Source organism: Cydia strobilella, chromosome 9 (genome assembly GCF_947568885.1).
Source record: "Cydia strobilella chromosome 9, ilCydStro3.1, whole genome shotgun sequence".
In the NCBI taxonomy this organism is placed as follows: Eukaryota; Metazoa; Arthropoda; class Insecta; order Lepidoptera; family Tortricidae; genus Cydia; species Cydia strobilella.
Genome location: NC_086049.1, coordinates 18,753,262 through 18,774,345, shown reverse-complemented (window position 1 = coordinate 18,774,345; position 21,084 = coordinate 18,753,262). Strand labels below are relative to the sequence as shown.

Genomic DNA, 21,084 nt, shown 5'->3' with positions numbered 1-21,084 from the left:
AAGTCCTCTTTAAATGCGCTCCTTATCCCCAACAGTACGAGAGGAAGTGACTCGGTCCAGTTCTCTGATGAATGACAGGTGATGGCGGCCTTGAGTTGCCTGTGAAAGCGTTCGATAAGGCCGTTACAGGCTGGATGGTATGCTGTGGTTTTTTTATGATGGAAACCGGATATTTTGGCGAGGTGTTGAAATAAAGCGGACTCAAACTGTCGGCCACGGTCTGTAACGATGGAAGATGGACAACCAAACCTTGCTATCCATCCTGACAATAATGCTTTGCCTACAGTTTCGGCCGTCGCGTCAACGAGCGGTATTGCTTCTGGCCATCTGGAGAAACGATCCACGGCTGTGAGGCAATAGCGATACCCGTTAGACGGGGGCAACGGTCCGATAAGGTCAATATGAACGTCCGCGAATCTTGCTCGTGGGAGTGTAAAGTTACTTAAGGGAGCAGTTACATGCCTAGTTATCTTCACACGTTGACAAGGAAGGCATGCACGGGCCCAGTCTCGACAGTCCTTTCTAATTCCTGGCCACACGAAACGTGCTGCGATAAGCTGCGCTGATGAGTTTGCCCCGGGATGACTCAGTGAATGTAGGCTGTCGAAAACCTGTTTTCTCAATGACTGAGTGACGTAGGGTCTTGGCACCTGAGTGCTAATGTCGCAGTACAACTCAACGTGTGCGTCGGGAAGCTTCATTTTTTTAAAACGTAGAGATGTGTTATTGTTTAAAAGTTGACTTAACTCAGGATCCTTGTGTTGGGCTTCTGCTAGTTGGACAAAATTAATGGGCGACTGAATTTCCTCTATGCGAGAAAGGGTGTCAGCCACGACGTTATCTTGGCCAGAAATGTGACGTATGTCGGTTGAAAACTGCGACACGTAATCTAAATGCCTAAACTGTCGTGGTGAGCATTTTTCTTTTCGTGTGCCGAAAGCAAAACTCAAGGGCTTGTGATCTGTGTAGATAGTAAAATCTCTAGCTTCAATCATATGACGGAAGTATTTGACGGCCTCGTATATTGCGAGGAGTTCTCTGTCATAAGGTGAGTATTTCTGTTGCGCAGGACTCAACTTTCTTGAGAAGAAGGCTAAAGGTTGCCATGAGCCTTGCTGACGCTGCTGTAAGACTGCACCGATCGCGGTGTCAGATGCGTCACATACCAAACCCAACTCTGCCTGGCAGATGGGGTGGGCTAGCATTGTAGCATGGCAGAGACCTTCCTTGCACTTGTTGAACGCCTCCAAGGTATTATCGGATAGATTTATAGGATAGGAGTTCTTGACAGGTCCGCCAAGTAGCGCGTTTAACGGAGCTTGGATACTTGCAGCCTTAGGAATGAAACGCCTGTAAAAATTGATCATCCCTAAGAATCGTCTCAGCTCCTTAACGGTCTTGGGGGTTGGGAAATTCTTTATTACTTCAATTTTTGTATCTAGAGGCTTAGTTCCGCTAGCTGAAATGGAGTAACCGAGGAAGGTAATCTCTGGAACGGCGAATGTGCACTTTGCGGTATTTATAATCATGCCATATTCTTTTAGTCTGCTGAAGACGCATCGCAGGTGTATTTCGTGCTCCTCGGCATTTCTAGAGAATATCAGGAAGTCGTCTAGATACGTGTAGCAAAAGTCCAAACCCCTTGTCATTTCGTCGACGAAGCGTTGGAAGGTTTGTCCGGCATTACGAAGCCCAAACGTCATGTAAGGGAATTCAAATAACCCGAAAGGCGTCGTAATGGCTGTCTTCGGGATGTCCTCTTCGCTGACGGGGATTTGGTTGTACGCCTTCACAAGATCCAGTTTGGAAAATACGCTGCATCCTGATATGCCTTGAGCAAAATCGTGTATGTGTCGTATTGGATATCTGTCGGGTACTGTTCGGGCATTCAACATGCGGTAGTCCCCACAAGGGCGCCAACCGTTGTCCTTCTTCGGTGCCAAGTGTAACGGGGACGCCCAAGGGCTTTTTGATGGTCTAGCTGTTCCATCCTTCAGCATAGCTTCAAACTCCTTCTTGGCGATTAATAATTTATCTGGCGCTAAGCGTCTTGGAGATGAAAAGACGGGTGGGCCAGAGATAGTTTTAATGTAATGCACAGTATTATGTTTAACTTGACTGTCAACACCTGCGGGGTGGGTAATCTCGGGATATTCTTTCAACAAGCTATGCCATTTTGAGTCGCCGGACAAAACTTTAATAGAATATACCATATCTGACGTGGTTGCGGGTGTGCCCATTGCAAAGATTGAGGTGGTAGCGTCAACCAGTCGTTGATGTCGAACATAGACCATAAGGTTGTAGTGGCTTAGAAAATCGGCCCCGATAATCGCTCTAGTAACATCGGCAACGATAAAACGCCACGAGTATTCACGGCGTAGGCCCAGATCAAGGTTCAGGTGCACGTAGCCATACGTATTTATAATGGAGCTATTTGCAGCAGTCAGTTGAAAAATTGTCTTGGGGCGGCGCTGTTTTAGTGCAGTGCAAGGGAAAACGCAGAGTTCGCTGCCAGTGTCGACGAGAAACTGCATTTTTGACATGCGGTCAGTCACAAACAGGCGACCTGAAGAACTGGGGCAATCGTCCGTCGCCATTACTGACTGCCCGGCAAGTTTTCCGATGGAAAGTCGCATGGTTCGTCGCATCTAGTTGCATTCTTGCCAAATTTAGCATGATACCAGCATAACGGGAACCTTTGATAACTAGACGACGAACGTCGGGTAGACTTGCTACGCTGACGTTGATTGGGTCCGGAACGGTAGGGCGTGCGGGATCTGCCCGGATTAAACTTGAAGTCTTGTATTTGCTTCCTTAGTTCAGCAATTTCATTTTTTAATTCTATAAGAGAAGATCCAGGTGAATCAGAGGACGTGGATGCGACTTGCGGCGTAGCCGGTGCGATGTCTTGAACTCGGTCTGCCAGATCCGCTAATAAGTCGACAGAAGCATCTGGTTGAACAGCAATGACAGTTTGGATGTTGTTAGGTAGGCGCGATCTCCAAATCGTCAATAAAAGGTCTTCAGATAGTGTTGGACCGCCTAGGTCCCTTAGATGTCGTAGGAACTGGGACGGTTTGCGCTCCCCTAGTTGCTCGTGCATTAGCAGTTGTTTGATTTTTTTATCTTTGGAAGCGGTCAGTCGCTTAATGAGTTCTTCTTTGAGTTTTTGGTACTTATTATTGGTTGGAGGCGAAATGATTAGGTCCTTTACCTCTTTACAATTTTGTTGATCGAGGTGGCTGATGACATAGTTAAATTTGGTTTCGTCAACTGTAATTTTCGACAGGTTAAATTGACCCTCTATTTGAGCGAACCAGATTTCGGGCTCCTCGGGCCAAAAGGGTGGAATTTTAACGCTGACACGGTATACCTCGGGAGCGGGAGTGGTAGGGACAGGATCTCCGAATGTAGCGGGCGCCACGCTCGTATGGGAGTCGGCCGGGACTTTTTGCGTGTCGTCTGTCATTTTCCGTTTAATTCAAGGTGTTCAGAAGGGGTCACCAGTGTGGAAGTCGATGTGTAAGTAGTTAGTAATAATAAAACCGTTCTTCAATCTTAACTACTTTTTATTTTCCTTCGGTTTCAATAACACGGAAGATATCTGAGAGATAATTTTTACTTGACGTGACAAAGACAAGTCAGCTCGACAGGCCTGCGCGATTGCGCGCATCAGCCAGTGCTCGCCACACGCGTTTCATACGACGTTGTGTGTTGGAAAAGTATTATATTTATCTTACATAATAAGTATAATAACACTATCCGCGAAGAATTTTTTTACAAAATAGATAACACACTTTCCTTGCAAGGAACGATTTCAACCTATTTGCGTATGTTATTTAATTTAGCCTATGGTTCGATTTCTGACATGTCAAACGACGTGACACAAACTGTTCCAAACAGTTTATTTTATGTTTATTTGGTTTGTTTTGATAGAAATGTTATTAATTTACAATTTTGTTGGGTATTTACTTATTCGAGAGTTTTGAAGATATGCCGTGACACTTTAGCGCGTAAATCATTATTATTTTATTCGACATCACATAAATAATTAGATATTTATAATTTATCCAATGAGATGTTACGAGTTAATAAATTCTCTAAATAGGCCTCGGTGAGATTTAATATTTATTATTATTTTACTTCTAAAACTGAAATTCACTTCTGTTTACTAAACCCAAATTCACTTCTGGATAGGCGCTTCTTCAGGTACTAATTTAGAGTCAAAACAAGCATACGACCCGCCTGATGTTAAGCAGCCTCCGTAGCCTATGGACGCCTGCAGCTCCAGAGGTGTTACATGCGCGTTGCCGACCCTAACACCGCGCACCCTCGTTGAGCTCTGGCAACTCACCGGCAGGAACACAACACTATGACACAGATTGCAAATATTTCTTTACTAGCTTTTGCCCGCGACTTCGTCTGCGTTAACGTAGTAACAGCAGCTAAAGTAAATATAGCGCCTGGATAAAGTCTCATGACAATCATTCAATTTGAGCATATGCACACAAATTATCAGGCAATTCATTAATTATCTCAATTCGACCCCGCTTTTCACTCTCTTTAGGGATCACTTCCGACAAAAAAAACTATCCTATGTCCTTCCCCGGGACTCAAACTATCTCTATACCAAATTTCAACTAAATCGGTTCCGCGGTTTAAGCGTGAAGAGGTAACACACAGACAGACTTTCGCATTTATAATATTAAAGTATGGGTATTTTGTTTTAGTTGTTATGCCAGCACCTGTCCTATTCCCATTCCGAAGCAGCTTCTACTTCTTCAACGTCCGCGTTGGCTCGATAATGGTGGTGACTGGAGATGGCCTGCTGACCCTGGTGCGGCTGGCGCTGGTTCTGACTGGAGTAGAGATGTTTGACAAGGAGCACAAGTTTATCAACATGGATATGCAGCGTGAGTACTACCAAAATCTACAGTAAAGTTGAAATATTCTGTACTCCTGACGTGACGCGCGTTTGCGTCATTTTGAATGAGATTTCGAGTTTCCAAAACGTCCCGCTTAGTGCGCGTCAGCCGGTTGTATCGCGGTGGAAAGACCGTGTTACGCGCTTCGGTGGCTGCCATTCCTCACCCCACCAACGGAGCCGTTAACCACTATACGAGAGTTTTCGCCCGGGTGGGCGATTGGTCATGGAAATCTGTTCCTGGCCCGCGGTCTATAAAGATTCACACACTTCTAATAAGCTTTCGTAGTTCAGTTGGTAGTACTTTTAGTTTTTTTTCACACGACGGGTTACGCTCACAGGCGTCATCTCCATACAACCTAAAAACGCCGATTCTCGCAAAATTGTACTGAATTGATATATGTCAGCGTACCCTTTCTGATTGAAAAATACTATAGTAATCGGACCGGTGTTTCGAAAGGTCACAAGTTCGTGTTTATAGCGATCGGACCGGTGTTCCGAAAGGTCACAAGTTCGTGTTTATAGCGATCGGACCGGTGTTCCGAAAGGTCACAAGTTCGTGTTTTCCAATTCCTTTTATATTTTTCTTTGTAGTATCGCTCGCAGACATTTCTGCTTGATGAAGATTAGAGACGTAGGTAGTAAAGTGTAAGATTATTATATAGTTTTAATAACAAAACTTCCGTGTGACACAGACATATTAAACATATTAATAACGGGTCACTCACGTATTTCACGTATTTGCGGGCTGCGGCCCGTAGTCTGCGCCGGTCCGTCACCATCGACGCAAGCTCCTGATGACGCTACTCGGTACGGAGTGAAACATGTCGAGCGTTTTCGACTTAAAATACATGAGTGACCCGTTATTAATATGTATAATATTATTATATAGTGTCCCTTTATTTCTATTTATATTTCAGAATCAAGAATTCGCTACAGCGTTCTCTTCGGATTGAACCTACTGGCGTCTCAATTACTTGGCGTCGGGATCATAATAGTAACTATCATTTTTTTTTTTATTATAATTATAATTGTGTGTATATTTGTTGTTTATTATGTTTTTCAGCTGTTTGCAAGAGTTTCAAATTAAATTCTCTTATTTTTCTTCTTGCACCAATTTTATTACCTACATCTCTGTTTAGCCCTATGGTTGGCTGGTAGAGCGTCTTTGCACCATTCAATATTCGTACCTATCAATTTTTGCACAAAAGCTAAAAATATGAAAATTTAATTTTGTATTGTATTGTATTGTATTGGACGTGTGCGCGGCAGCACTAACAGCATGCTAAGGGCGTTAGCCGAGCGCCTTGACTGCCCGCTCATTAGGTACTGGACAGAAGTAGTCATCGGTAGGTCTAAGTAGATATAGGTTACTAACATAGTAGTAAGGCTAAAATGTTACTAACAAAATATGGATCGTTTTTGATCTGAAATAAATAATTTTTATTCTTATTGTATTGTATTGTATTGTATTGTATTGTATTGTATTGTATTGTATTGTATTTATTATTTATCAAGCAGAAACGTCTGCGAACGATGTTATTAATTCAGCTTAGAAACAAATTAAAAGTGAGAAACGGACGGAGTGGAGTTGGAACAGTGGAGTGGTCGTAGGTTCAAGTCCCACCCAAGACAGTGAATTTTTGGCATTTTTAATTTGTGCTTTATTTATTTTCTGATCTACCGGCAGTCTTCGATGGTTCCTCGGTTTTTGTTACACTTAGAACTGATTTTATTACATGTATTTCACTAAGTATTCCGTCGATCTTTTCCGATAATTCACTCACTTTTTGTTCAATTGGTTGTAGGATTTTTTTTGAGTATGTTTGTAACTGAATCCAAATCTTTTAACGCCATTTTATTGTACTTATACTTCGTTTAACAAAGAGCCAGCGTCGTTTACACTCGGCCGACCGCGCGCGACTGGTTATAGGGAAATTTTATTTTTTTAATCAAAAATGAAATCGATTACAATTTTTTGTTATAAAAATACTAAAGATGAACAATCTAATAAGAGTGATATCCTCGATCCCGGGCAGGCACGGCTGTCTGCGGTTACGCAGCGTCTTACGTAAGCGAACAACTCGCGAACGCGAAGCGAAGCTGCGCGGCGATACGGCGTTCGCGTTCACAATGAGATCGCCCACGTAGGACACCGGTATCAAAGGCTATAAGGCTTCGCGTTCGCGTATTGTTCGCCTACGTAGTATTGCGTTAGCGAGCTGCAACCTGAACTCACGGCGAACTTTAGGCGAGCGATTGTTTCTCTACCAGTTTTATTTTTGCAGAGCGAATACCGGCCAGGCCCAGTGCTAATGGTACCCTGGCTCGTTATGTTCCTGTGCTGCACTTGGCTGTATTATCCTAACATAATTTACCACAAAAAGCAGCCGGGACCCATCGCAATCTGCGTTTTTCTTATGGGTGAGTATGAGTTAAGTATGGACGGACGTAGGTACATTGACCCGCCATTTCCTATCTCGATCACACGTGCATAATTATATTGGTTTCCCATTCGCAGTGTCATTGACCGCCGGCACATGGGCAAGACAGCAATATAATTACGCGCGTGCAATATATATAGGAGCAGGCGGACTGTAGCAGGCTCCCATGAGCCGTGGCAAAATGTCGGGACAACGCGAGGAAGATGATGAAGAGTTATTATATGTACTTAATGTTTAAATTTTAGCTGCATGACCGTCGGTGGATCTTATATAATTTTGCAATAACGCAGGTATTTTACGAAATTTATCATTCAATTCATACATAAAGAAGTTACGCCTTAAAGGAGAAAAGATTTAGAATCGAGACATCTAAGAATTCGGTCACTTAAACACCTACGACTACAAAATAACCAATTAAATCTTAAGGCGGGATTCCACCAGTGTGCGGCACTATCCGGCACAAGTATATTTGTGCTGAATATGCTGCTTCTGGCGGACAGTGCCGCACACTGGTGGAATCCGGCCTTTATACAATAAATCTCTTTGTTACAGCATTATGTCTGTATTGTTGGAGCGTTGTGCTCAGCTTCTTCTTGGAGGTCCTCGAAAGGTCTTCTCCGAATTCAGATCGGTCTGACGTAACAGGGGCAGCGGCAGCCAAACCTCTGCTTCGCCAAGAATTTACGTTGCAAAAGCTTAATACGAGTTAATGATGAAAAGTCCTAGAAAATGATACGAAACCAGATTGATCTGACATGGAAGCAGCAGTTGCCAAACCGATTTGGCAGGTGTTTACATTGCAAAAGCTTAGTACGTGTTAGATATTGAAAAGTCATCAATAATTATACGAAACCATGATAAGGTGTTGTTGAAACATCCTCGGAAAGTATACTACACCAGATCGGTCTAACATAGCAGCAGTTGCTAAACCTCTGCATCACCAGGATTTTACGTTGCAAAAGTTTAGTAGTATCCGAGCGCCGATTAGTCGGCTAGTCGGCTTAAACCATATAATTTTTATCTATACAGACTATTACAGACATCGAGCATGTCAGACACGTGCCGTGGTATCATCATTAACCAGTCTATTCAAAATTTAAAAAAAAAGTACGGGAGCGGCAAGCACGACCACAAGCCTGGCAGGTGTAATGTACCCGTGGCGAACAGGTGTCGGGCTGATGACGCTTGGCTCATGTGCATCCATCCATCACAACCAGGCTGTCTACTATCTGCTTACGCAAATTGCTTGTGTATTTTGGCCACATTGCCAGGAAAGACAGTGTTAACCTGGAAAAGAGTAATCACTGGTAAAATCGAAGGCGATAAGCCGAGACGCAGGACCCCAATGCGGTGGACAGGTCAAATTCGCTCTGCCCTTGATGTAACGCTCCACGGTGCCCTACACTCGGCGACAGACAGAAGGAGGTGGCAGCAAATTGTCCAAGAGAAGCTGCTCCCTAGAAGTAACCACGCTACCCTCAGTGATAAGGAAACCGATGCAAGGAGGAGGAGTGTCTATTAAATTAAAATTAAAATTAAATTAAATTATCGTTTATTTCGAGCTCATGGCTCATAAAATGTTAGTACTTACAATAAAACTTAAAAAAACTATGTTAGTGACAGTAATAATTTCTTAACTAAATTTACAGTTACTATACACTGTTACTGGGCTTGTGAAGCCCACAACAGTGCATTATGTACGGACAATCCATTCTATCCGCAATCATAGACAGGATGGTGTTGGGGCTGGCGCGCACGCGCCGCACTAGCGATGCGACTCGCAGGCGCATTGCTGCTTTAAAACAGGTTACGCGCGCCTCGGCGAACATTTGTGAGGCGCTGCAAAAGCGCGACAGCCCCATCAACACCCGGAACGCATTATTATATTGAACTTGTAGAGTTGTAGGGCCCTGTACGACGCTTTTGTAAATTTGCTCCACAGGCTGCACGTGTAAAAAGTGGTAAAAAAAGCCCTGAATAGGGTTATTTTACAGTCATTAGAGCAGCGTGCAAACCTGCGGGCAGTATATTAACGTTCCTATCTATCGTTACAAGGCCTCAATATTTGTAGATATAAAACGAACTTTATTGAAAAGTCCTCGAAAATTATACGAAACCAGATCGGTCTGACGTAACAGCTGGAGTGAATTAAAGTGAATCCGCCAGGACCGGGCGCGGGCGGTGGCGTGTTCTTGTATCGGAGGCCAAGACTCATTTTGGGTCCTCGCGCCAACCAAGTAAAGTAACATGTTTTATGGTATACATTAAATGTAACGATTATCTCTACCCTACTTCGCACGGGTAAGAGTAAAATACACGCGTGATGTATATATATCTTGCTATATGTTGTGTATACGTGTATTAAATTAAAAACATAGCACAGCTCATCTCATAATCACGCCGCGCGTAAATATAAGTACTGCGGGCCAGTGCCAGTATAAGTTTTTATAATTAAATGTTTTGTCCATTTGTTTTTGAAATATATTTCTTGTAAACATACAATAAGATCATACATTGTATTTACTCGTTTATACTTGTAAATACAATGTATGATCTTATTTATTGTGTTAGTATTTTTCTAGTTTTGTTATCTTATTAGGGTACAAGAGATATTCTTTGCTTTTAATTACAAAGAAATCCTTACAATTCCAAGATAATATTTAGCTCGTACAAATAAAAACTGAAGTGTACCGTTTACATGTCCTACAGTGTAATGCGGTAATTCCGCGGCGCGGTATCCTAAAATGCGTGTGTCGTTTGTTTTGATTACTGCACGTCTATCGGATATTTTGTACTTATACAGGGCGCCCCGTGGCAGGTGTCCGATTTAAAAAAAATATCAAAGAATACAGGTTGTGCGTTTCCATTGCTAGTGAAGTTTTAGAGGTCTGTAATGAAATTTCATACAAAGTTGCAGGCCTAGGCCGGGAAGTGGCTTTTTTTTAATTTCTATTTCACATATAATTGTGGCACAACATCATGGCATTCAGCCAATTTTTTTTTAACCTGACGGGCTCTATGTTATGGCCATTCGAGCGGTAGGACTGTGTGGGGGGATGGTAGCCTGGGGAAAATCCAGGACCCTTCCGCATCACACTAGACGGTTTTGCTACGCTGGAAGCTGGAATACTCCTAGTTTAAAAAAAATAATATCGTGATTGATATATATAGTTGGTCAAGCAAATCTTATTAGTAAATAAGAACAAAAAACTATACTCATCCTTTTCTTTTGGGCGTTAGTACTAGTGTAAGACAAAGATAGTATGATTCTCTCTGTCTATGTTTGAAATAAGACAGTCCTTTGACAAACAATATACCTATATTAAACGTTTGAGAAAAGCACTATACATACATCGGCGTGAAAACGGGTTGTCGGCCTCATAACTATCCGTCCTATATATTCTATTCGTCCGGCAACCCCTTCCTTCCCGGCCTCTGTAGTAATGTACTATTATTCTGTGCCGGGGGTTAAAAAGCAATATTTGTATTTATTTATTTGCATAATCATGTACATTACATTACATAGATGGTATTTGCAAAGTAAGAGGCACTGATACCCTGGTAGGGCATAGCAAAAAATATCTTACACACTAACATAAAAAAGCAATATAATCTAGTCTGGCACGATATGGTGTAACACGGACTTTATACAGCATCCCACTATTTTCCCCCGATTCTTATTGAGAATAATGCGTGCTGAGGTTTTCGTGTCATTCGTTTGAATGTTATATTTTATTATCGTCATCAGTTTCCATTCCCGGGCTTAGAGGGTATGACGTGATATTAGGAACACGGGGCTTGCATTAGTTGTTTATTTTGTAGAAGCATTTACCTGTATGGGGGAGAAAGAATGCCCTGTTTGAGGGGCACATCGAATTTTGTTCTCATTTTCATGATCATAAATAAATCTGTTCCAACTTGAATTCGTCACTATTTTCATATCCACACCGCGTTTAGCCGCTATTTCTTCAACAAATATTATATACGTACGGAAAAGTAACTCGCAAACGATATCCGTCTTTAAACTTTTAATTTAGATTATTCTTGACTTATATTCGTTAAGTTCTGATTCTCGTTACTACACCGTTCCGTGTGTTTTACCCTTAAGGCTGTTCCATCGGTTTGCCGCTGTCACTGTCACATTTCGCAAGAAAGAACGGGAAAGATAATGCGCGCCAAGTGTCAATTTTTATCGAATTTTCGTCGATTTTTATTTATTTTAAAAACGTTACGTTACAATATCGAAATTCGAAAGCTATGAAATTACTATTTAAGTTAAGATTGTTTTTCTCCTTTTTTTGTTTATAGTATCACATAATAAATAACCGAGTAAAGTTGGATTAAAAGTCCGAGTTAGAGGTTAATTTGGGAATTAATTGTATCGAGCGAAGTGTCATAATTCGTGTATCGGAAGCTATGTTATTAAAGAAAATATAGTCAAGAACTACATATATTTTTTCCACGTCTACTAATATAAACGCCTCATAGAAAAACATGATCATGTAAGGAGATTTTTCGCCTTCTGGCTCAGGGAACCGCCTTAAAGCTTTATTGTCTAAGTTCTGAAGTTATAGCCATTCGACATTTGAACTTTGGGCCAGTTTAGACCCCAACTTTTAAGTCAATACTGAAACGCTCGAAGAATAATAGTCGGCCAGAGGCCGTGAGTTCAAGTCTCACCCAAGGCAGTAATTTTTCCACTTTTAAATTTATTCTAAGCTTAATAGCATCGATCGCAGACGCTTCTGCTTGTTAAAAATTAATTTAGAATGGGTAGCACATCGTAACTGGTGAATTTCCAATATGACTTGGAACTCCGGTGGCCGTTTAAGAAGTGTAACACTCTTACGGTAGATGTCGCTAGGGTCCCCTAGACCCATATAGTGGGAAGGTTTGCTGACTATGGATGAGGTCTTGGTGGCTCAGATGGCAGAGCGCTGGAGTATCTATCCAGAGGCCGTGAGTTCAAATCTCACCCAAGGCAGTAATTTTTCCACTTTTAAATTTATTCTAAGCTTAATAGCATCGATCGCAGACGTTTCTGCTTGTTAAAAATTAATAATAGTCGGAGTGTGTTTATTAAGATTTCAAACTTTCATCCAAGTGACTACAGAAGTTTTTAAAGTTGTGATACATATTTTTTACAGTCGCCATCAGATATATTGGAGCGGCCAAGATGGTCACAAATATCTAAACACACTATTGTTAAGGCCCTGGAGTTCGTGTTCAGTTATTTTTGAGCAACTGAACAACGGTAGCTACGATATATCGGTTGGCGACTGTACATGCATAATTATTTCCAAATTTTTGTAAGACTGAATTAACTATTTCGAAAATGGTACTTACACGAACTAGGGAATGCTAACCGGTTCTTAATTGTATGAAAAAAAAACCGGTTAATAACCGGTTATTAACTTAAATTTCATACAAATAAAAACCGGTTTGCATTCCCTACTCGCACTTAAGTGTAGATACATTACCCTTGTATTTATGTAAGTACTTTTACGTATATTGGTGCAATCACCATTTGATTCAAAGAGCGTTGTGAAGTAATTTAACTTGTCTACATACTAGGCTATTATCTAGGGAATGGTTCAATATTCAGTCCATAGGTAGCGTAATAATAGCCGGCTATCGGTGCATTAGTCCGGCAATGCGAGCATAACCGGATTATCCGGTGATCGCCGGCGTCAGTGCTCGGTAATACGCATATGTACCCTATCGTATCTAACCCGTAGAATTTACTGGAAAATGGACCTTATTCGCTTAAAAACTAAGTACTTTTCGCCTACTTTTGTAACAATACGAAGAAGCTATATGAATGTAAAACATATAGGTACTGCTTAGGTACCTACATATAAGAAATATTAATATTAAACACTTAATTTAAACCTGCAGGCATCATGGGAACTTTTGAGCCGGGTACGATTCAGGGTGGAGGCGCATATTAGACGTTTAGTTTATTATTATGTTATTTATTATTAATACCTATTGTATTCGTATAAATATAAATTCGTGTAGATTAGTCTAAGATAATTTATATTGTTATTTTATATTATGAGAATAAATATCTAAATCTCAATCTATTCTATTATGCTCTTTTTCCAAAATATTTTTATGTATGGGATATAATTTAATTAATTAATTTTTAATCAATTTATTGCTTTAATAAATGTCATTAGAGGGCATACGCGGCAGTCCCCTCCAGTCATCATCTATCACCAGATCTCCTGCGACCCGTGAGTTGTCGGTCCGCAATCAGGTCCTTATTGAGTTCTATGGAATGGAAGTTAGCAATAAGTTTTTTTTTAATAACAAGACTTCCATGAGACACAGACATATTAGACATATTACTAACGGGCCACTCGTGTTTTAAGTCGAAAAGCTCCTGATGACGCTCCTCGGTACGGAGTGAAACATGTCGAGCGTTTTCGACTTAAAATACGTGAGTGACCCGTTAGTAACATGTTTAATATGTTTTTCTAGTTAGATTTTTTTATTTATAACACTTCCAAATTTAACTTAACCTTAACTTAAAACTTGCTTTAAAATAAATAAATAAACCTGCAAACTACGAAACCACCACCAAACCAACCACCAAACCACTATCAAACCAACCACTGCAATTAAGTTAATCTCACAAAAGCAATCACTAGCCCCGTCACTGTGCTCATAAAAATAGGGAATTTTCAAATGCCGTCACATCACAGAGTAACAAATAGCGAATGGAACACAAATTCGTAGTTTTTCGTTTATCAGAGCTCTCTAATTAATCTGACTAAACTGTGTGGACCATCGATTCTGATATTGGGTAGAGAGAACAGCCTTTATACTATCAATAACTGTGCGGTTTTAGAGCTTGGGTCGCTAAAACTCCGGTACTGGGTAGAGAAGACAGCCTATACTATCACTATCAGTAACTGTGCGGTTTTAGAGCTTGGGTCGCTAAAACTCCGGTATTTGGTAGAGAAGACAGCCTTTACACTATCAATAGTTTTACGGTTTAAGGGCTTGAATGGTTAAAACTCCGGTATCAGGTAAAGAAGACAGCCTTTTTAGCAGAATTTATAACTTAACTGTGCGATTTCAGACTTGAATGGCTAAAAACTCCGATATTGTTCAGAGGAAGCAGTCACTATCAATAACTGCGCGGTTTAGAGCTGGTGGCAGATTCAAACTTAAATTGCGATGTCAAAATGATGTCATTTTGTTATCATTTGTCCGTGCGTCGCGCTCGCTCTAATACATGTACGAACAAGTGCAAACGGAATGCATTAATGTTCTGGCATGGGGTAAATAGGACGACTACGCTTGCAATAACTGTAACTGTGTTTTAGAAGAAAGGTGCATGGCTTAAATATTTGACTATCTTTTATCCCCTAAATGAAGCAGAGCACATCCACAGTGGGCAAACAAGCGTAACTCTTGATGCAAAAATGTGACTTGTATAGCAATAAATTCATAGTTTAGATTTGGAAACGAAAAAGGTACCGAAAAAAGAATCATTATTATTACGTACGATTTAGAAATTTCGAATGGAGCTTCTAGTTCCCACTCGCTCCTTGGCAAATGTCAGTGGAGCGCAATCTATTCAATATAATATAAATAATGTAGGTACCTGCGCCATACAAGGCCCGGAGACATTCAAGATTTCATACTTTTGTAAGTGTGAATAAGTTCAAATTTTGCTCCCATGTTCGCTAGTACCATACACAAAAGTGCAAGTTCATACGGAAGTAAAATAAAAATAACGATAGGCCTTCTTTGGCGCACTCTTGGCAGCGGTACGTAATGAGTGAGCTACGAGCGGTCGGGTTGAGCTGGAGCGAGGCCAGAAGGGTCGCTGAAGATAGGAAGGCGTGGCGCGAGCTTGTGAAGGCCCTTTGCACCTCTGGGGTGCCATAGGACAACAACAACAACTTCTTTGGCGCAGGTACTTTACACGTACAGTCGAGTTCATAAATATGTATCCATATTTTCACTTTATTGCAAGGGATTAAGGTGAAAAAATGTATACATATCTATGAACTCGACTGTACGAATTAAACGGTCGTTCCTTCGCGCGTCTGTATAGGCTATCCTCTCCACCACTCAGGCTCAAGGGATTACAGTTAAATGCGATCAGTTCAGTTCTCGCTGCTAATATGTTTAGTAACTCGCGATAGAATTACGATCCAGCTTTGGATTGCATTTGCTATTCAATATCGAGTGAGAATTTCGCCCGTGGATAGTTCGGTGAAAGGCGAATGAATTCGTGGTATTAAGATAATAGAGAACCAGTTAGATAGATAGATAGATATATAGATAGATAGATAGATAGATAGATAAGAACTTTATTCATTTCCACAACATACATGGTACATAGAAAACATGCAGCTTAGAAAGTTTACAATTCTTGAAATAAGTAAAAGAAAACAATACAAATACAAAACCATGTGTCGTGGCAGAGAATAGGCGCTGGCTCAGCATTATGATGCGGCAAACCACATCGCATATATTCTGCCAGGACCTTATAAAAATGAAGAGACTGTACAACGCTAAATTCTTATAAATCTTAACTAATCTTAACTTAGGTATAATCACAGAATAACTAATAGTACTACCGTACAGAAAATTCACTCCTTCACAAAAGCCAGATTTAGGTACAAAATTATACCTACACCCGCCGCCTGCAAGCAAAATTTAAACTTATAACCGCGCACGAACCGTGAATTTTCTTTGCGCGCCGCAGTTTTATGACCGAGCGGCGAGTGTCGGCACGGGGTTGTCACTTGACAAGTTTTTGTACCTATACCTACTGATTTATTATTTTTAAGATAAATATGTAGGAATTACAAACGTTGATTCTGTAAACATAAAATTTTCGTATTATATAGTCCAGAATTTAAAAAAAAGGTTTTTTCTGCTTCCTTGTTCTTCCGTTTATTCAGACATCCGTAAACAGAACATTATCTTTTATACAGATTAGATCGCGATTTAGGTTTCGAAGCCATTGCGTATTTTAAATTTTGCGCGAGCGGCAGCCCACTGCCATACACCTGCCCGGGCGGTGCGCCGGCCAAATATACCTAAACTGCGCAGTGACACCCCCCTGGTATAATGATGCTCATCTTGTGTGTGTAGTTGAGAACTAATGCATTTAAAATACTGACAGGCACACTCCTAAGTGATAATGGATAGACGTTATGTTTTTGGATAAAGAGAGGTTTGGATAAACGCAAAAAATTTACTCATACTCATACTAATACTCATATATTTATAATAATATTTCATATTACACGTCATAATTGGATTTACATAATATATTCAATTCAATATATACAATTTATATTCAATTTTATATTTAATTATATTCAATTTTTTATTTTTTATTTTTGTATTATATACCTATACTTACACGTTTTATTCAAGGGAAAAACCTTTTTTTTTTATGAAATAGGAGGCAAACGAGCAGACGGATCACCTGATGGAAAGCGATTACCGCCGCCCATGGACACTCGCAACACCAGAGGGGTTGTAAGTGCGTTGCCGGCCTTTAAGATGGGAATACGCTCTTTTCTTGAAGGTTTGAAGGTCATATCGGTCCGGAAATACCGCAGGCGACAGTTCATTTGTGTTGTATGTATCATCTAGTCAAAACTAGTTTTCAAAAACCGGCCAAGTGCGAGTCGGACTCGCGCACGAAGGGTTCCGTACCATTACGCATAAAACAAAAAAAAATCACGTTATTATATCAACCAAATTAAGTGTATTTTTAAATTAAATGTAGCTTTTTGTTTTCTTTAATGCTTTTACAAAACTCCGCTTAAATCTTATTGAACCCTAAGGCCAACTCAAACTTACATTGAGAGATCAAAACGATATCAAAATGATGTCAGTCGCGCGTGCATTTCGCTCATACTTGTCCGTACATGTATAGGCGCGAGCGAGACGAACGGGCGACTAACATCATTTAGATATCATTTTGATATCACAATGTAAGTTTGAATTGATTTCCCTTTCCCTCCCTTGGGTGTCTCATACTTTTGTGAATGGTAATGAAGAATTATGTATGTCTGTAGCAAGTCGCTTTGAGCCTTGTATGCTGAGCTGATCATTATATGGTATTACAGAATTCACTGTGTAATAACATTATACGTCGACTTTGACACTGTATAATGAAACATAATCCTCTCTAACCTTATTATATACAGAGCTTATATTTTAATACGCCGTGAGAAAGGTCTCAAGACGTTTCAGAAACTCTGCTGTTTGAACGCACTGCACCTTAACCACAGAATAAGTTAGTATTATCATACAGAATGGCCACGCACCGCCCCGCCCCGACTCGAATTACCTCGCCCCGCGACAGCAGATTGACGGCCGTTTGCCGGCCGCTCAGTACTATTTTTAAGCAACTTATGGCGCGATTCGGGAACTTACTATTTCATACCTAGTGAATCTCTAATTCGTTTCCCAAATCGCGTCGTTACTCACACTATGACGCATGACGCGGGTATAGACGTGCCGTTCACACATAGAAACGCAAGTGATTTTTGATGTGCGTGTCAGCCCTGTGCCTTAACTTGTAAACCTTTTCTTCAGTAAAGTTAAGATTATACCAACGTATTTTTAGCTTAACTAAGTTTAATTCTCATAAAATCCTCGTTTCTGAGGGTCGTAATCACTATAAAGTAGACATTCGCATGGCAAATGCAGGTATGACTACTGATACGTTACTGCTGCCTTGACGCGAGGGCTGTCACTGCCAATTACCTTGATAACATGGGTGACATTCGCCGCCGCATTACTGCCCATGACCTCGGCAGAAATGAGTGCCTTTCATCCCTTGGTTAACAATCTACTACTAAGTGGTCACACTCGTAGCTAACGAGCCGTGTCCGGTCCGGGGCGAACTTCGCGATAACAAGTCGTTTGCGGTGATTAGCTGATCACTGACTACGGACGTGACTTCACATGTTTGCTCAGTTTGCTGCGGAAATAGTGAAGCGGGCGAGGTGACCAAAATGATCTAAACACAACTTGTCCGTACACGGAACAATGTTTTTTTACATATTTGTGCGGAACTGAAGCCAACATGTAGAGGCCCTTTACATTTAATTGAAATGTTGTTAATGGGGGTGCTTAAAGCGAGCACATTTTTTTTAATTAGAGTATTTAAAGCGTGTATCGTGTATTGCCAAGTAAACTTACATCTACTCAGTTGTATATAAAGTCAGGTATAAATGTCAGGTTATGTGTCAAACGCTAACAAAATCTGTCATATTTGTTTACATTATTTACAAGTTCTATTGACGACGACTTTTAAAGAAAAAGTGACGAAGCCCTCCAGTGGTGAAGGCCGGATTCGAACCGGCGTCTTTAGCAATCTGAGCTAACGCCTTGAACCCCTAGGCCACCCCGCCACGGCGGAACTAACCGGTTCCAATTTCTCGACTATATGCCATCTTACTAAGACTAGGCGTCTTTGACCAACTCTAAGGGCAAGCAGTACGCGCTTGCACCTCCTATACGAATTCAAAAATATTTTATAAAATAATTTGATTTGTTCCCAAAGTTGGCCTGTTAATCGTCATTACAAAAGGGCCCAATTTTCGGTAATCACGAACTGCGTTTTATAACAAATGTTATTTTCAATGACTATTGTCATGGAAGGTATTAAATTAAATGCTGCGTTATTCATTCATCCCTAAGGGCTTGAGATAAGAGGCGGGAAGGGGGGAGAGTAGAGGGGTTGGCTTGAGACGTGACGCAGATATCAGAAGATTAAGGCTTTTGGTTATGAATGCGGTATTGAAGGCTGGTATCTTCGTGATTTAGAGGTAAGTTAGTCTTTAATATTCATAATCATTCCACAGCCGGAGCGTCCCGAAAATTCCCCTTAAACCGCAAAGTGCGCGACCATTTTGGTTGTAGGGTGTAAGGATGAACACCCTGCCGACGGCGAGCGGTGCGGTGATAGTAAGCGGCCGTTGGCATCATGTCAAACAATCCTTCAGGGCACAGAGTACAAGCGGTAACACACACAAGGAGGCAAAGATTCTCCTTAGACTTAAAGGTTCAATATTGCTTGTGAGTTTGTGATCGTCGACGATTCATATACCTTTTTTTTTATTCATATACCTTTGAACTAAGTCCAAGCTGATATCCAGGTGCATTGGTTTTAACCCTCATTTAATAAAAATAAAATAAAGATAAAAAAAAATTACAAATTAAAACAGAAGATAGCTGTTGGTACAGAAAATGTATGTATACATTTTCCATAGATGAATCTATAGATTATGTTAATAAAGTAAATTTGAAACAAAATCCGAATCTTTTCATTTACTGAGACTGATATTACCAAAAACAAGTTTTTTTTTAAATGGTCAACTTCAATAACGGAATGAACATAATAGCTTTGGTCACAATTAGGAAAGAAAGATAGAAGTGTTTTTTTTATACTAAGTCGGTGACATACAAGTCTCCGTAGCCTATGTACACCTGCACCTCCAGAGGTTATACGCGCGCGTTGCCGACCCTAACACTCCGCACCCTCGTTAAGCTCTGGCAACCTTACTCACCGGCAGGAACACAACACTATGAGTAGGGTCTAGTGTTATTTGGCTGCGGTTTTTTGTAAAGTGGAGGTACTTCCCCAGTTGGGCTCTGCTCTAGATCTAGAATGACGTCCGCTATGCTGTGCCCTACCAGACAAAGCGAGATGACATTCACTGTACCCATACCTCTTTTTTGGACGTAGTTTAAGGACATTAGGTACCCGGGTCCTGGTCCGGGTGTATTATTTGACCATCATTATCATCAACATATATTAAAGAGTTATACTCTTGTCGGTGGAGCGATTTCCATATGTGTCGGTCCTCTGCCTTCTCCTTGACAGCCTGATACAACACGACGTTGAGTTTTTTTGTATTGTATTCATTTAATTCAAGCAACATGGCTCATAAAAGCTTTGAAACATAAAGATCTATTAAAATTAAAATACAAACTTAAAAATTTAAATATGTATTACTAAAATATTAACTAAGTTACTGGAAACATGTCAAAAATAAAAGAATAAAAATTAACTAATAAATAAAACATGATTCACGTAGAATTTCAGATAAACTAACTTTAAATCGAATGTCATACAAAAATCATAGTCGCGTAAAAATAAGTAACATGTCCCTCATAAATTAATTAATACCCATACAAGACTTCTTATTTAACCCATCTGTGAGACACTGGTGCGTGCAATGACAACCAGTGCCTCACAAATGGAGAGTCAACTCGATCTGCGACGACCGCTAGTAGGGCGCTTCCGCTGGCGAGCTGCTGACATAGCCCTCTTGCGCATAGTAGCGTAAAAGCAATCCACGCGCGCCTCCGCGAACATACCCGAGGCGCTGCAAAACCGCGGCAGCCGCAGCAGCGCCCTAAAGGCGTCATTGTATTGAACACGGAGAGCGTTGTATGCCCTTTGTGTATACTTAACCCACAGGCTGCACGTGTAAAAAGTTGTGCAATATGCACGGAACAGTGTGACTTTCACGATATGCGAGCAACTGGCAAACCTGTTTTTCCTTTACTCGATCTATGTATGTTCTTCTTGGTCTCCCCCTCCGACTCCTTGCCTCAACTCTCCCTTCAATTATGTTTTTGATAAATTCGTCGTGTCATAGCAGGTGTCCAAGTATCTTTCCTCTTCTATTTTCTATGGTTCTCAACAAACTCCTC

General features: G+C 40.8%; 1 long non-coding RNA gene and 1 other non-coding gene across 2 annotated transcripts in view; both read right to left on the bottom strand.

Annotated features, from left to right (window-relative positions):
• Positions 1-20,113, bottom strand: part of LOC134744486 (uncharacterized) — a 78,149-nt gene extending 58,036 nt beyond the window's left edge. Inside the window, exon 1 of the long non-coding RNA XR_010128095.1 lies at positions 19,896-20,113. This is a non-coding gene — a long non-coding RNA (uncharacterized LOC134744486). The remainder of the gene's footprint in view (positions 1-19,895) is intronic.
• On the bottom strand, positions 18,701-18,773 carry Trnas-aga (transfer RNA serine (anticodon AGA)). Its single transcript has one exon. It is a non-coding gene; the product is annotated as a tRNA-Ser (tRNA).
• Positions 20,114-21,084: the final 971 nt, after the last annotated feature.